The sequence below is a fragment of the Nelumbo nucifera genome, chromosome 2 (genome assembly GCF_055504915.1).
Source record: "Nelumbo nucifera cultivar China Antique chromosome 2, China Antique-T2T, whole genome shotgun sequence".
NCBI classification, from domain to species: domain Eukaryota; kingdom Viridiplantae; phylum Streptophyta; class Magnoliopsida; order Proteales; family Nelumbonaceae; genus Nelumbo; species Nelumbo nucifera.
Window position 1 is genome coordinate 97,437,321 of NC_142650.1, and position 18,479 is coordinate 97,455,799.

General features: G+C 40.0%; 1 pseudogene across 1 annotated transcript; it reads right to left on the reverse strand.

Annotated features, from left to right (window-relative positions):
- Nucleotides 1-1,194: 1,194 nt before the first annotated feature.
- Nucleotides 1,195-2,928, reverse strand: LOC148802589 (glucan endo-1,3-beta-glucosidase, acidic pseudogene; annotated as a pseudogene). Its single transcript, XR_016083043.1, has 2 exons — nt 2,609-2,928; nt 1,195-2,256 (listed from the first exon to the last, which is right to left on the reverse strand). The product of XR_016083043.1 is annotated as a glucan endo-1,3-beta-glucosidase, acidic pseudogene (transcript).
- Nucleotides 2,929-18,479: the final 15,551 nt, after the last annotated feature.

Genomic DNA, 18,479 nt, shown 5'->3' on the forward strand with positions numbered 1-18,479 from the left:
ATTTCCATTTATTTTCTTTAATAACATTAATTAATAATAACAACATTAATTAATATTATTTTAATGAATAATAATTATATAATTATCAACATAATTATTTTTAAATTTTAAAACTTTTAAATTTTTCAATAATTATTAAGAAAATGTGAAAATTTTCAGTGTAATTAACAATGATAATTTTCTCGTAATTATGAAATAAAAATAGTGATTATTATGTTTAATAGTAATAATAATCATAGTAATTTAGTAGTGTATATTAAAACAAAGATGGCCATGTCATTATTATTATTATGATCATTTAACAATAATATCAATAATTTGTTATTCTTATTATTCAAAATAATTGTTTTGAATAGTTTCTAATAATTAAATAATAATTGATAATAATAATATTTTGAATAATAATAATAATAATAATAAGATCGGGCAGGGGTTAGCCAACCATGAACCTGATTTGGGTTAAATAATCAAAACTCTATCCTAAGACGACCTACAATCAATTAATAAGGATAGAAATAAATCATAAAATATAAGGTTAGGGGTTAGAAGTTAGACCAAACTACATGTGTGGGATATTATAACCCAATGCGCTGGGTCATCCAAACGTGCACTTAGTCTGGGTTAAATAATCAAAACTCTAAGCTAACTGGACAACCTAATAAGCCTGACCCCAATGTAATCATGTAGGGGTGAGTTAAGTCGAATTTATCATTTTACTTGACCCATTGACATCCCTGTACAAGATTAGTCACTCTTATGAGAGTTTTAATTTGGAATGTCGATCGAACGACCAAGCATAAATAAAAATTATAATATTTGAGTTGATTTAGATTGACTTAGCTCAATTGAAAATGACCAACCAGAAAGTGACCATTGCTTTTTTGAAATTAGTGATGGATAGAAGAATGTAAAATTTTATATTGATAAAACCGATGTAGTTTTTACATTGATTATCGATTTAAAACTTTAAAACTGATGAGATTTTATATCAACTATCGATATAAAATTACACTCCATCATACACACATAAAACTGAATTGTAGTATAGTTTTACGTCGATAATAATTACACCAAACCAATGCAAATTTTACATTGGTTCTTGATTTATATGACAACCAAATTCAGCCTAAACAAAAATAACAAGATCTATATATAGTGTAAAAGGAGAAGGGACACAATAATTACCGAGTAAACTTTATTAAGTTAAGATTTATGCTAAATTCTAGTATGTGGAAAAGCATATGTATCAGCACCCAGTTCCACATTAATTCTTCTGTCACTCAGCCTAATTAAAACCATTGATTTGGTACTTGGGCCGTTTATCTGGGGAGAATAGCCAGAAATGTTTGTCCCACTCATTTCCAGGCTTCAAGCTCTCATCGAACATTTCAAACAAGTAGGTTTCAATAGGCTTTCCAGGCCTCCTGGGAGTGCCTCTTCCTGAGTTCACATGTCGAATCAGGTTTGGGTAGTATGTTTGTGCATATTCAGTGGTCGATATATTGTTACCTGCACTTGGCCAACCACTTTCAGACACCACAACCTCCAACGATGATCCACCCTCCTTCTCAAGAGCATAGTTGAAAGCATCCACGAGGGCATCGAGAAGGTTCTGGTAGCCAAATCTATTAACTGAAGAGGAAGTGAACAAGGCAAACTCAGGCGTGAGATCTGGTTGTTCATTGTAGAACAATGTGTAGAAGGGATACACATTAGCAAGTAATGGTGCCCGTTTCTCGACCAGAAAGGAAATGATCTCTCGCATGTATGACAGAACTTTGGAATGGAAAACGGAATCCCATGGTGGGTAGGTCTTTGGTATGTCCAAATCCGCTGAGAAAACAACAGTTGACACTTTGATCTGGTTCGGTAACCCGACTGATTCAAGTGCAGCGTAGATGTTTCTCATGGCGGGGAGGATATACTGGAAATCACTGAAATGGTTGAGACTCACTTCATTGCCAACTGCGATATACTTGAATTTGACGTCGTCCTTGTAGGGAATGACATGTTCATTGGTCCAGGCAGATGCAGCACTACGGTCGCTGGATGCCATCTCTCTAAGCTGCTCGTTTGGGACGCCTACCATGAGCTCAATGTTGGAGCCTCTGAGAGCCTGGAGGATTTCTTTGTAGGGTGCGTAAATTCTCATCCTCGGAATGTTGTTTCTTTTGTAAAGATCGACTACTTCAGTTTCGAGTGGCGCGTTCTTGGTATTTCCCGACCCTCCGTAGCAGACGCCGATATTTTGTGCACCTGCAATATAATTGATCCAGCGATTGAGTCTCTTAATCGTCTGATCATTGTAAATTTAGTTTTTATAATCCAAATTAAATCTCTCTCTCTCCAACCTCAATAACAGCAAAGCACAGAAGGGTTTCATTTTTCTTTGTTGTTTTGGTATCTTTGAACATTAGAAGGTTAGATAGATTGATTCTGCTACACACGAGCTGCTTTAGAATTTGGAGACTTCCCGACAAAGTATGAAGTCTCTGCACTGGCTTTTAAGGTACGAGACTATAGCATCTCGTTCCTAAACAGTCTTGACAATGATCTCAGTCAATGCAAATAATTAATCTATGCCAACAGAAATATTAGTGAAACTTACTTTTTGCTGGCTCTAGACCTCGATTCTAGGTCTTCTGTCCACCAGAATTCTGCCCATGTCTACCCACAACACATTATCCCATGAATTGGGAACATCTCCCCCTGCATAATAGCATAGGAGATGAGATATTCTTCATGTGTGACTGCAATGTTATGCGTGGGTAAAAGTGGGTAGAGTTTGCCTGGGTAGGAGATTGGGACTCTTAATTCGACAATATATTCAAAGACATTATTGTCAAAACATTTGTACAGAATGAAGCAAAAACTTAGACTCAGTTTGAAAGAAGTACAAATACAAATATATAGAGTACAAAACCTTGTATTTTGTATTATAAGGGGACACAGTACCATTCTTATTGATGCTTAAATTCAATAACAGCTTGACTTTGAAATTTCCACGGCCACTGTGTGGCACATATAGCAGCCCACCCTCAACCTTTTGGATGGGATATCCTTATAACGTTCTTGGTTTCTACTTCTACCCAGCTTTAGCGGAGCTCTATGGTAAAATATACATCCAAATTAAGGTTAACAACGGTGAGATTGACGTACTCTGGAAGGAGATTAACATATGTCAGGGAGTTCAAAATCCAAATGTCATGCATATTTTCTTTTGTAGGCTTGTGATTTCATGTGTATTCACCATAGTTTTGCCATGTAAAAATAAGATAAAACAAGTACTGTTGAACCTAAAGTAAAAGAAACTACATTTATCCTGAAACAGAGTAGATTTGCTCTTTTGTGGTAGCCATAGTCTTTTTAGGGATTCAAAAAACCAATTTTTTTCTTCTTTTTTTCTTCCTGAAATCTATGCTTTAATTCATAGTTCTTTACATCTTCTATTCAATAGGCAAGATATAAGAAATCCTTATAATTAATTAATATATGAAGCATATCGAAGCTCCATCTAAACTCACTTCCAGCACAAAACTCATCCCAATGGCCAATACTGGCTTTGATACTTTGAACCTTCAAGGCAGGCGGGCCCTATCTCAGCCCCACTTCATTGCTCCATTAATCTAGGCTTATTATCGCAGAAATCATAGCTTGGTTTATCATTATGGCATTTTTAGGGCAGGGTCCGGTTAGACTATGGGACATTGCCAAATGTTTAATATTGTTCTAATTAATAAATAGAGCTATAAACAGTAATTTAAATACTTGATGTATTTGTTACCTCAACTAACATATAAATAGAATGTAATGCTTCGATTATTTCAATTTGGTTCCTGCTAGGTAATTTGTTGAATGAGTACAAATACAAATATATGCACAGTGCAAATATAGGGGATATTTGAAACTGTGGTCGTTTTTAAAAAAATGGTGCAACATTGGATCAACATGGGCATTTCAACAAATGCCCTCGTATCTCATTGTTTGATTCAGATGATTATTAAAAAATCGGGCATGCCTTGAAAATCGAGACCCCACTGGTGCATCGGTGAACCATTTTCCCCAACGGTTGACTGATGTATATCTTATGTGGTACTTACCTGTCAATACATACATAAAAAATAGTGATACAAATCACCTTACCAAGCAGCATAGTGTTACTCACTGCCAACGTGGCAGAAGCATTTTTTTTGTAAAAAACAGGTTTTGGAATCATGGGCGTTTTTTTCTTGAATATCAATCCCAAAAAGCGCCCATGCTTCCAAACACCATGATATACAGTGCATACAAGGTTTTGCATTCGACATAAAGAGGCAGAAAAGGCTGTGGGGTGTTTCTATAGTTTCTCTGCTCAAGTCAAGTCAATCGTTGGTACAAAAAAAAGAAAAAAGAAAAACAAATGAAGTGACAAAAAAGTCAGGTCAATCGGTTGCATCTCCTTGCCTATTGGACGGGCTGACGGGGACCTCCAAAGACTTTCATATATATAGTGATCCAGTCAAGTCATCTCCTGAATGCAAGTCAATAAAGACAATTCCTAATCCCAGTGATTCCAATGGCATGGAGGAACAATCTGACTCTTACCCGCCAAGCGTGGAAAGTGAAAATTTTCTCATTTATGCACTCATAAGGAAAGTGGAAACACATTGAACAATTATTTGATGATGGACAGGATGCGAATGAACAAACGTGCTAGAATGCAGAATGAAAGTTCATCTGTGGTTTAATTGATCTCGGTTTTCTTGAACGCCTTGATAGAGGACTCTGCTGCACTTCTTGGCTTGAAAATTTCCCTCACACTCATGTAAAGCACCTGAGAAGAAATGATTATCTGCTCGTTGCAATAGAAAAAAATTTAGATTTGAAGCAGCCTGGACTAAGATATCTGATTTCAATACTGATGAAGCGCGATCTGACTGCTCCCTAGTGGAGGTGATCTGGCTTCTAGTAAACGGCGGAATAGGCCGATCTACAAAAGAAGAATCAGAGAACCCAGGGTTATTTGCTTGGCGAGATCGCTCCGATGTTTAAGTTAGTATACTTGGTTGCGGGCTGAAAAGCTTTAGAGTGTAGAGGGCTAGAGAGCAGAGAAATCACGCGTACCTTGGGTCTCGGGGGTAGAGCCTTTATATAGTGGAGTCCTCGTGGGTTTCGCGGAGCGGTTCTAGGATTCTCATCACAATGAGATTCGTTTCCGCGTTAATGGGGGATAACTGATAGGGCTTATCAATTCCACCCGAACCGGGTGGGGAGGATATAAGGCTTACCGTTACGAGGCGTGATCCTATGAGGCTAGGGATTTGATGGCTAGATCTTCGGGGTTGCCATGTAATGGTCTGCCAGTATTACCCGAGCTACTACTCTTTAGATCCGACCTGGGGTGAATGCCGAAGTGCCTTGGGACTGTGGTGGTCTTGATGCGACCTTACACCGAGGTGAACTCGTCCTGAGGTGGTTTGATTATCCCAGCTCAATCTGTTGCGGACTTGGCATATCGGGCTGAGCTGTCATCTTACTAGTTAGGTCGTATCCACGTGTCCCCGCTTTACTACGACGGGCCAAATCACCCTTCATCAATTGCCCCCCACTCCTTGAGCCAGGGGTCCCAACCCAGTGCGGGGAGTTCATGACGAGCCAAGTCGATTTGGCCCGAGGTCCAGGCAGCTTGTCGGACGAATTGCTGGTCGGACCAGTTCGGCCACCTGGCTCGACCAGGAACAACCCAGGTCGCGTCTGGTCTACGCGCAGACGTCACGCGATCTATAAACTCCGCGGATGTCAAAAAACACACTAAATCGATTTCAACCTCGGGGTCGCGTAGCCGATTTTCCTAGGAGCCATTGGATTGTTTTTGATAGCTATAAATATATAACTCTAGCAAGTGCACTAGTTATCAAGTAGTATAATAATATCGTTTCCACGGGGATTTAACAAAATAAGTATTAGAATCATAGTCTTCCCTAATTATTTGGACAGTCGAAATTTAGATTTAAGGAAACAAGAACTACTGAAAATAAAAACTGGAACAAAGAAAAGTAAAAACAAGGGTGATCACTAATCGAATATGCAAATGATGGAATCGCTAGGACTTTTGGTCCACCTAACCAATGCAATGAATATTGATGGGTCCAGTTATCCAAGACTAATTGTTATTCCCATAAGTTGAGATTTTCACAAATTTATTTAATATTCTCTCTCGAGATATACTAAACCTACACTCATCAGGTAACCCTTTGATCTCTCGAGTAGAGCTCTCAAGATGGAAGTACATTAAGTCCAAGAAAACCATTAAATTCAGATGAATCATGTATATATATCTCTATATACCATTCAATTCACACTATGAATTATTCTGTCAGTTATGTGAATTCCTCTCTCAATTCATTCACATAACCCAAATCAATTAAGAGGTGGCCAAGCTCTTAATTGCATTAAGCACAATAATTCATAGACTATATGGAAATCACAATCTTGGATAAATCAAGAAAATAAAAATATATTCATTAATATGGTTAGGCTTTCCATAGCCCTAGCAAGAAACAAATCAGTTCATGATGAAAGAATTAAAACAAAGGGGAAGAAAGAACTCTTGAATTCGGCCATGGTGTTGATATCTCCTCTTCTTGAAGTTTTTTGAATTCTTGAACCTTTCTTGAACCCTTCTTGACTGATTGCTCATTGTTTCGTGATTCAAATCAGAAGTTGAATGATTGAATGATTCAGTTATCAAGTGATCAAGTGATACCTAAAGCTGGTCCGCCCCCTCCTTTATATAGATTAAAAGGGAGGGGGTGGTCTCCTACTTTCTCTTGAAGTTGATCTTTACAAGAAATAGAAAGTTCTATCCTAATTCTAATCCTATCTTTTTATCTCTTGACTCAATCCTTTTATCACTCTAAGATTACATCAAGAATTTAAATCTAGAAGGATTCTTCTTAGTTTCTTGTTCTTGGATTCGTAATAGACCTCCTCTGCGAATTGGGCATCAGTTAAGCTTTTCTGTGAGTTGGGCTTCAGCTGCGGAGACGTTCCTGTGAAATTGCAGCGACTTCGGGCCCAGATTTGACTTTGATGCAGGCCTAATCTACGAAAGCCCAAAACATGAAAGTTGTGGCATTTGCTCTTATCTTTCCAGTGGATCTTGAATCAGCCCATTCGGAGTTCGGATACGCGGGTTAGGCCCAGATTACCGAACAATGTCGTAACTGTGAAAAATCATCCGATTTGTCTTTCTTTGCTCCTGATGCCTTCTTTCATGCCCTGAACAGAAATATGAGTCTAATTAGGTGCTAATTCAGTATAAGAGACAGAATAATTAGGGATAAAATATGATAAATTCTACTCTCATCAAATCCCCCACACTTAAACTCTTGCCCGTCCTCGGGCAAGACAAAACTCAAGCAAGAAATAAAGCAAGAAAAAAAGTAACTTTCCTACCGATTTTTAAACTCAACTCTCCTTCCTCTTTCTCCACAAATATTATAGGTTAACTATTGCAAACCATTAAATCAACACAACCAAGTTATACTCAACTCATCTATCAGCCAATCCAATTTTTCCTTCTGCAAACCAGGTAGTAAATCAGGGAAAACCTCTTTTTTTTTTGTTTTTTTTCTGGGAGTGAGTGCATTTTATGCTCCGTCTCACTTTTGGATCACTCGGCCAGTAGGTGCATTTTATTCTCCATCCTACTATTGAATTTGCTGGATAGTAGGTGCATTTTATGCTCCATCCTACTATTGAATTGCTTGGTTGGTAGGTGCATTTTATGCTCCATCCTACAATTGAATTACTTGGTTGGTAGGTGCATTTTATGCTCCATCCTACCAAAAATATTCACCCTATTACTTAAACCCGAATTTAGGACTAGCTTAATTGGAAATGGCTTCAGATAGGTTGTGTACTTCCTAATTGTACCTCATTACAAGATTCACAAAAATTTTCCTAGAGCATTGTTTCAATTGATTTCAAAAAAGTTGAGGTTTTGAATTTTTTTTTTAAATGCAAAAAACATGACCTAAATCAAATTTTGAAACACCACCTAAATTCTAACCTAATCCTAAATCCCCTCCCCCACACTTAAAACTTACATTGTCCCCAATGTGAGGTTAAATGCAAAGAAATGGCAAAAAAAACTAAAGTAGAAATGTAAGAACAAAAAGAAAAAGCAAACTTCCCTATTATAAGTCAGCTCCTCTAACTCTCGTGGTTTTAGCTTTCGGTGTGCTCCCCTTCCATCCATCATGGGTGGGTTTAAATATGGAATAGGAACTTGCAAAACAGAGGGTAACAATCTCTTATTAGAAATCAACAACATATTATAATGAACCTTACCTTGTCTTGGCTTGCACCCTTCCTGGCCAGCCTTCAAATTGTTCAAAACCTCCTTAACTTCCTCATCCAATTTAGCTTTCAAGACTCTTTCAGCGTAGGGGAGAGGAAGTTTAATAGCATATGAACTTAGTTTAGGAGTACTCCCTTTGATCTCCTTTTGCAGATCGGCCACATCAGCTTCCTTATCATCCTTCTGGGGTTCGCCAACTGTCTTCCCACTTCCTAAAGCTATGGCATTTACTTGCTCTCTTGGATTCTTCTCCATATTGTTGGGCAGCCATTCCTCTTTACTTTCCGACAACATATGCACAATCTGCCCCATTTGAACTTCTAAGTTCTTAATCGATGCTTCATGGCTTTGGAATTTTGCTTCAGTAGCATTGATGAACTTAGAAATCATCTCCTCCAAATTACTCTTTTTTTCCTGTGGGGGCGGCTGTTGTTGGAATCCCATGGGTGCCTTTTGTTGATTGTTGTTCAATGAAATGTTTGGATGATCCCTCCACCCTGGGTTGTATGTGTTTGAGTAGGAGTTGAAATTTGGCCTACCAGCATGAGAGATAAAACTAGCATTCTCATATGAAGTAAAAGGACTACCTAATGGACAATAAGAATTAGTATGTCCTATTTGACCACGGAAATCACATGGGATGCTAGATAATGTATTTATTGCTGCAATATTAAGAGTATCAAGTTTCTTATTCAGATTAGCAAGTTGAGCCGATAGAGCAGCAAAGGAATCGATATGGTGTACTCCCCTTTGATTGGTTCGATCATTACTCCCTTGGTAGCTGTTTGACACCATCTCTTCTACTAGGTCATAGGCTTCCTCTGGTGTTCTTCTCATGATAGTGCCACCTGTGGCTACATCAATAATAGATCGATTAGGGGGGGTAATGCCATTATAAAAGGTCTGATTTTGATACCAAACTGGTATTCCATGATGAGGATACTCCCTAAGCATCTCTTTAAATAAAGAAGGGTTCTTTCTATTTCAGGATCAAATCTTGCTAGTCCTTCTCTTCTAGTGTGTCATGCACTAGTAAATCTGAACCAACATGAATTTGAATAAATAAAAAATAATAACAAAAATAAAAATAAATAAAAATAAAATCAAATCAAAATAATAACAGAAAAAAGTCCAAATTAATCAAGGTTAACAAGTTCTAATATTATTTTAGGATTAAATCCCCGGCAACGGCGCCAAAAACTTGATAGCTATAAATATATAACTCTAGCAAGTGCACTAGTTATCAAGTAGTATAATAATATCGTTGTTAGACAGTTTTGTATGCCCTTAGCTTCAATCAAGAATGATGTACTTTATGAGTTTATTGTAAATGAATAAAAGTGCATATTTGATTCATGTTCCCTTGGTATGTTTCTGTGTAATACCCTTAAACTGGACACTTAATGAGACTCGTGTTAGTTTAGAATGTTCACAGCCAGTGGATCGGTCTGGGGAGACCTATCCTCACAAGGCTGACACTGTGGTGCCACCAAGTCGGTTGGGGTGGCCTGTCTCAGCTGCCAGGGTGAGACCCTAGGCACATACAGTGTAGGATTAATAGAACCTTTGAACCAGACCAGATTTTAGTATTGCTCTGGACCTTGGAGATAGATAGGCAAAACTGGAAAGTTATACCTAACCCCTAGACTCGATTATGATACTACACTAGATGTCGGATTGGGCTGTTTTTGATATACCAATCAGTGAGATCCTTAGCGAGGGTCAAAACCTGGGTATGTTGGGACAGTCCGAGAATTCATTTGAGTGGGTGATTATAGTGAAAGGATCAGTCCCTTTGTCGGACAAAGGTAATGATCGGGGATGCACTCTCTCTGATGGAAACCAAGACTACCGACAACCGATTTCAATTGTTGAGATTTTGTTTTGCAAAATATATTTATATAAAGATATATATATATATATATATATATATATATATATATATATGTGTTATGGTTTCGAAATGGTTTGCAAAAAGGTTTTAATTCTCGGGATCCATATAAGTAGAGAGTGCAACACTGTTCCTCGCAGCTGAGGGAGAGGTTCTCTCTTGTCGGGCAGTGTATGATCATTATGGGCTGAGAGGTTAAGTGTAAGACCATTGAGGATAGTACCTGATGGGCTAATCTTGCATCTGCCCACAGTCCCTGGGTGTTACAAGGTAGTTTGGCCCAGGGACCACTTAGGGTAAGTGTTGGGCCCATAGAACCCATAAGATGGGATTCAGGGGGTGCACTATCCATAACAGTGTATTCGGCCAGGCCTTGTAACCAAGGCTGGGCTAAACCCATGTGGCTGATGTGTAGATCAATGTTTGGGTCCCACGCCATATAAGGAAGCCCAACTGGGCAGCAGTTTGGAAGACTAAGTGAGTACATAACCTTAAATGGGCCTTAAGCCCATTTCGAACTGGGCTGATTTGATCAGTCAATTAAAGGGGGCGAATTCTGAGATGGATCAGTTGATAGGATTGGGCCTAGACCCTATCCACTTAGAGAGTCCAAGATCTAAATGAGATTTAGATCATTTAGAGCTGGAAACCTCATAATTAGATTAGGAGATGGCTGATCTGATCTGCAGATAAGATAAGGGTTATCCCTTATCACTTAAAGGGACTTCTAACCCAAATATGATTTGGATTAGCAACTCCTATTGAGATTATGAAATGATCCCTTTAGGATTATAAAAGAAGAAAGGGGTGAATATAGTTAGAGATTGATGTTCAATTCTCTTGAGAGCTGAAAATCACAAGAAGAGAGATTTCTGCACCCTGCGAATTCTCTCTTGCCGCCTCCTTCTTGCCGCTGCCATCACCTTCAGTTCGATCTCCAGTTCTTGGGAGAAATCAAGATCTGATCTTGATTCCAATCTTTTGGGAAAAGATTGGTTGGAGCTGTACCCACAAGCCATCCAGTTGATTCTTGCGAAGGGTCAAGTACTTTTGGAAGAACATTGTTGATTCTGCTCCATCCTTCACTGCGCCATCTTCAATGGGAGCAGATTTTGGATCCTTCCTTGGGTGTGAACACCTCCATTGGGAGATACTATTTTTCCGTATCAGGTATATCCTCCCTTCTACTCCTTTTGGTTCCGATCTGATTTGGTTAATGGTTCAAGATTGATCATTGAAAATATGTTTTCTAAAAAAAAAGGGAATTCGATTCCCTACAAAGATGAGAGAAATTTTTTTGAAATTTGTCCAGTCCTTTCTGCAAGACTTGGATGTCCATGAGATGGATATCCCATCCCTTCAATGGTTTCAGAACCATTGTTCAAATCTTGAATCAATTTAATTCAGATCTGAACCTGCGCAAATGGGCAGAAGGTGTTCTACCCGATTTGCGCAGATATGGGTTTTGGAAATTTATTCCCAAAATTAATGGGCAAATAGTCTGAAATTAATTTTATATAAATCTGATTCTTGTTTAGAATAGTTCTTTATGATTTTCTTGATTTATGGGCTGTTCGTACAAGAGAAGATCGAATTCTTGGTTTGCGTAGGGAACCTGCAAGATTTGTAGTTTCTTGATTTATTCATTACATTTGGTCTGTAAATAATTTTTTTTTTTATTTTTAGACTCAATGTATTAGGTATTCGATCTGATGTAATCAGAATAGAAATTAGGTTTTCTATTTTATTTATTATTGGATCGAAGATGGCGGTGCAAGGAAGGAGATTTCGCAGATGGGACATTCGCTACCTGTGATTTATAGTTTATGAAACTGCATTCTGTGATCTAACCTCTGTGTTGCAGGATGGATTGTACGAACGGCCCTGGATTGACTGGTTCTTGTTTTCTTTTATCAGTTCTTTAATTTCTGATTATTTTCTTGAATTAGAGATTTAATTAAAGATCAAACCCTAGACCCATTCGAAACAAGATTGGCTCAAATTGTTTGGACCGAATCTAGGGTTTATTCAAGGATGAAAGTCAGCCCTAATTTTCCCACAAATGGGCCTAAGGATTGATGTTTAATTAAATGGTTAATTCGGCCCAACCTGTAAGGCCCAGTTTTAAACTGTTAAAACTGCCAAAATCCCACTTCAAAGGAACAAGCTATATGGGCCGAAATGGGTAACCCTGATTCAGCCCATATACCTAGATGATATTAATTGTTAATTTTATGAATTAAAATGGGCTTCAAATGGGCTATTACAGATAATTAATTGATTGGATCAATTCCTCCCTACATGTGATGTATGGATGTGTGTGATGTGCTACGTTCATGGGCCATAAGTGCTTGGCCCATGCAGATTCGATAGTGGCTCTTGTGCACACCATGGCTGAATGCAAATCATTGCCATGGTGTCCCTACTGGTCATTTGATGACCTCCCTCAATGGTGGGCCCCACACCTCCTGAAGAGGTTACGTGCGGAACCCTAGCCAATTTAGGCCCACCAAAATCTAGCTTTGTGAAAGTCAGTGGGAGCCACTCTGGTTTGACCTAAAATAAACTAGGGCGTAATTCTTGTTCCCTCCAGTAAGTATGAGTGCATGTGATAGGGAGATTCATGTGATAAACTCTCTAAAGGCCTTCCATCATTAGCATGAGGATGGGTCCTTCAGTAATAGGGAAACGCACCAGAAAATGGGCTATGCATTTGCTGTTGGGCTTGTCTAAGTGTTTCATAAGATGATAGGGGCGTCATAGACCGATGTGGGAGGGGCTTCACCAGAAAGTGGGAACTCTCTCACGGTACCTTGGCGTTCACGAATATGATGGGTGAGCACTCACTGGACAGAAAGGTTTATCTAAAAACGGCTCTGAACCTTGTCTGGCAGAGGCCAAAGGGAAGACTCATATGATGAGTGGATGTGATCCTTCACAGAAAGGTGGTGGGGTTTTGCAACTGAAATAGTTGGCTCCATGCACCCTATGTGGTTTCCCACATTTCCAGAGACAAGTCGCTGTCTCCGTCCCTGAGCAAGAGGGAAAACTCAGAGATGAAAAAAATGGGAATGAACATAGATTAAAATCCATATCTGTGATTTGAACATGAATAAATAAGGTGGTGGATTGATATTTGCTGTTTTAACAGAAAATGGCAAACGGACAATTTGCAAAGCTTCTTGACGATAACAAGCTTAAGGGCTTCTGAAGCCTGTAGGAGAGAATTCCAAGATTGGGAGGATAAAAACTCCTTAGCCCGCTGCTATGTCATTGCTTCTTTGGACAACTCAATACAGAGGTAGTTCGATCAGATCGAACTCGCTAAGGACATATTGGACAGTCTGAAAACAATGTATGAAGAGCAGAACCGTTCTACTTGGCAGAAGGTCTTGAAAATGTTCATGACCGCTCAGATGTCCAAGGGGTAGAAAGTTCACGACCATTGTATTTGGATGATGGGTTACATTAACGAGCTGGAAGCCCTTGGACCCGGGCTCGATCTTGGAACTTAAGTAGATGCCATTCTGAACTCCTTGCCCTCTTCCTTCAATGGGTTCATATTAAACTACAATATGAACAAGCTGAATGTCAGCATCCAAGAGCTGAGCAATATGTTGCAAAGGGCCAAGGACTTACTTAAGAATGATGAGCCTGTGGTGATGCTTGTTGAAGTTATCAAAACGGGCAAGAAAAAGAGGAAGGCAAAGAAGCCTCAGAAAAAGACTACCAAGCCCAAGAAGCAGAAGAAGGACAGGACAACAGATGCATGTCACTTCTGCAAACAAACCGACCACTGGAAGAGGAACTGTCCTCAGTACTTGGAATCCAAGAAAGGTAATTTCGAATCTTGTGTCATAGAAACCAACTTATTGGTGGCTTCTGCGTCCTGGTGTATTGACTCCGGGGCTTCAACTCATGCATGTAACTCACTGCAGGGGTTCAAGGTAAGCAGAAGGTTGAATGATGGAGAAGTGATGCTCTACTTGGGGACTTTTGCAAGCGTTGCAGCTATGGCAATAGGCATCGTAGAATTAAAATTTAGAGAAGGAAATATTGTACTTAAAGATTGTCTTTTCGTGCAAAATCTAAGAAAAAATTTGATTTCTGTCTCAAAACTGTGTGCGGATGGATATTCTATCCTTTTTCAGTAATACGATTACTATTAAACAAAATAATAAATTCATCGCATATGGGGAACTGGAGAACGGTCTCTATGTTCTACATCCTTCTCTAGAAACTAACATAGCCAAAACTACGTCGGCCGAAATCCCCAAGAAAAGAGCACGTGATACAGTTAATCCCACGTGCCTGTGGCATTACCAACTTGGCCATATTGGTATTGACCGAATCACAAGACTGGTAAAGGATGGTCCTTTGGATTTTCTAACTGTAGAAGATCTTCCCACTTGTGAGCCTTGCATTCAGGGTAAGATGACAAAGAGGCCATTTAATGGTAAGCCTGAAAGATGTACAGGCACGCTTGACCTTATACATACTGATGTATGTGGTCCCCTGAGTGTTAGGACCCGTAACCAACACGTGTATTTCATTACATTCACCGATGATTTTTCACGATATGGTTACATGTACCTAATGAGACACAAGTCTGAATCTTTTGAAAAGTTCAAGGAATTCAAGCAAGAGGCCGAGAAACAGTTAGGGAGAGAAATTAAAGCCCTTCGATCAGATCGAGGTGGCGAGTATCTCTCTGATGAATTCAGGGACTACTTAAAGGACAATGGGATAGTATCACAGTTGGCTCCTCCTGCTACACCACAACTTAACGGTGTTTCGGAGATGAGGAATAGGACCTTATTGGATATGGTCCGGTCACTTCTCACCCATTCAGAGTTACCCACATCCTTTTGGGGATACGCATTAGAGACTACGATATACGTGCTGAACCGAGTTCCAACCAAATCGGTTCCTAAGACATCTTATGAGCTTTGGACCAGAAAGAAACCAAGTGTACGACACTTGAAGATTTGGGGTTGTCCGGCTCACGTTAAAAGAACGAATCCGGACAAATTGGAATCCAAGACCAGCCGTTGCCTATTCGTAGGCTACCCAAAGGGCTCAGTGGGCTACCTATTCTATGATCCGAGTGAGCAGAAGGTGTTCTGCTGTCGGAATGCACAATTCTTGGAAAATGACTACATCCTAGACAATCTACGTCAGGAAATTGTTCTTGATGAGGAGAGCTCAGATGCAGTGGGAGGTGTCCCACATGTTCCAGGTAGTGACTAACCTAGAAGATCTACCCGGGTGTCCAGGCCACCGGTCCATTTTGGTTATGATCAGGATAGTTACCTGGTCGAAACGTTGACTAGGGAAGAGGATCCTGTAACATATGCGGAAGCTATGTTGGACATAGACTCTCTTAAATGGGTAGATGCCATGAGAGCTAAGATGGACTCAATGGAGACCAATGGAGTCTGGACTCTAGTAGATCTGCCCTCCGGGGTAAAAGCAATTGGTTGCAAATGGATCTACAAGAGGAAGAAGGGCCCCGATGGCAGGGTTGAGACCTACAAAGCTCGTCTGGTGGCAAAAGGATACACTCAGAAAGAAGGCATCGATTATGAGGAAACCTTTTCGCCCGTGGCCATGCTTAAATCCATTAGGATCCTGCTAGCTGTAGCAGCTTACTATGGCTATGAGATTTGGTAGATGGATGTCAAAACTGCGTTCCTGAATGGAGATTTTACTGAAGATATCTATATGCAGCAATCGCAAGGTTTTATAGCTGCAGGTCAGGAACACATGGTCTATAAGTTAAATAGATCCATATATGGATTGAAGCAAGCTTCTAAAAGTTGGAACATCCGATTTGACTCTACGGTCAAAAAGTTTGATTTTGAGCAAAACCCGGATGAACCCTGTGTTTACAGAAAGGCCAGTGGTGACAAGGTTACGTTTCTGGTTCTATATGTAGATGACATTCTACTCATTGGGAATGATGTAGGAATGTTAACTACGATAAAAGTATGGCTATCACAACAATTCTCCATGAAAGACCTTGGAGAAGCCTCCTATATACTGAGTCTTCAACTCTATAGAGATAGATCAAAGTGGATAATAGGATTATCCCAATCTGCTTATATTGACAAAGTAGTCAAGAGATATAGCATGGAAAATTCCAAGAAAAGAAATGTTCCTTTCAGGCATGGAGTCAATCTCTCTAAGAAGATGTCTCCAAAGACCTCTGAGGAGATCGAGAGCATGAAAGACGTTCCCTATGCCTCAGCCGTAGGGAGCATCATGTATGCCATGCTATGCACTCGTCCTGACACCGCCCAGGCATGGAGTGTAGTAAGCAGATTCCAGGCCAACCCAGGGCAGGAGCATTGGACTGCTGTGAAATGCATACTTAAGTACCTTCGAAGGACAAAAGAGTTTTGTCTTGTATTCGATGGTAGTTCACTACAAATCCAAGGGTATACAGATGCGGATTTCTAGTCGGATCCGGATGATAGAAAGTCTACATCTCGATATGTTTTCACAATAGGATTGTGTGCTATTTGCTGGAAAAGCAACAAACAGGGGTCCACAACAGACTCCACAACCGATGCCAAATACATTGCTGCAAGTGAAGCTGCCAAGGAAGCCGTGTGGATGAAGAAGTTCGTTCACGAATTGGGAGTAGTTCCATCCAGCACATCACCCATCCCATTGTTGTGTGACAACAATGGAGCCATTGTTTAGTCTAAGGAGCCGCGAGCCCACTCGAAGTCGAAGCACATCGAGAGGAAACACCACGTACTGCGAGAGATTGTTGGTAGAAGGGACATCCTGATTCAGAAGGTAGTATCAGCGGAAAATGTAGCCGACCCATTGACGAAGCCACTATCACAAAAAGTGTTTAAGAAACACATGGAAAGCATGGGACTCCGGCTAGTACCTGATTGGACCTAAGTGCAAGTGGGAGATCTTAGACAGTTTTGTATGCCCTTAGCTTCAATCAGAATGATGTACTTTATGAGTTTATTGTAAATGAATAAAAGTGCATATTTGATTCATGTTCCCTTGGTATGTTTCTGTGTAATACCCTTAAACTGGACACTTAATGAGACTCATGTTAGTTTAGAACGTTCACAGCCAGTGGATCGGTCTGGGGAGACCTAGCCTCACAAGGCTGACACTATGGTGCCACCAAGTCGGTTGGGGTGGCCTGTCTCAGCTACCAGGGTGAGACCCTAGGCACATACAGTGTAGGATTAATAGAACCTTTGAACCGGACCAGATTTCCAGTATTGCCCTGGACCTTGGAGATAGATGGGCAAAACTGGAAAGTTACACCTAACCCCTAGACTCGATTATGATACTACACTAGATGTCGGATTGGGCAGTTTTTGATATACCAATCAGTGAGATCCTTAGCGAGGGTCAAAACCTGGGTATGTTGTGACAGTCTGAGAATTCATCTGAGTGGGTGATCATAGTGAAAGGACCAGTCCCTTTGTCGGACGAAGGTAATGATCGGGGATGCACTCTCTCTGATGGAAACCAAGACTGCCGGCAACCGATTTCAATTGTTGAGATTTTGTTTTGCAAAATATATATATATATATAAAGATATATATATATATATATATCTTGTTATATATATATATGGTTCTCGAAATGGTTTGCAAAAAGGTTTTAATTCCCAAGATCCATATAAGTAGAGAGTGCAACACTGTTCCTTGCAGCTGAGGGAGAGGTCCTCTCTTGTCGGGCAGTGTATGATCATTATGGGCTGAGAGGATAAGTGTAAGACCATTGAGGATAGTACCTGATGGGCTAATCTTGCATCTGCCCACAGTCCCTGGGTGTTACAAGGTGGCTTGGCCTAGGGACCACTTAGGGTAAGTGTTGGGCCCATAGAGCCCATAAGATGGGATTTAGGGGGTGCACTGTCCATAACAGTGTATTCGGCCAGGCCTTTTAACCAAGGCTGGGCTGAACCCATGTGGCTGATGTGTAGATCAATGTTTGGGTCCCACGCCATACAAGGAAGCCCAACTGGGTAATAGTTTGGAAGGCTAAGTGAGTACATAACCTTAAATGGGCCTTAAGCCCATTACGAACTGGGCTGATTTGATCAGTCATTTAAAGGGGGCGAATTCTGAGATGGATCAACTGATAGGATTGGGCCTAGACCCTATCCACTTAGAGAGTCCAAGATCTAAATGAGATTTAGATCTGGAAACCTCCTAATTAGATTAGGAGATGGCTGATCTGATCTGCAGATAAGATAAG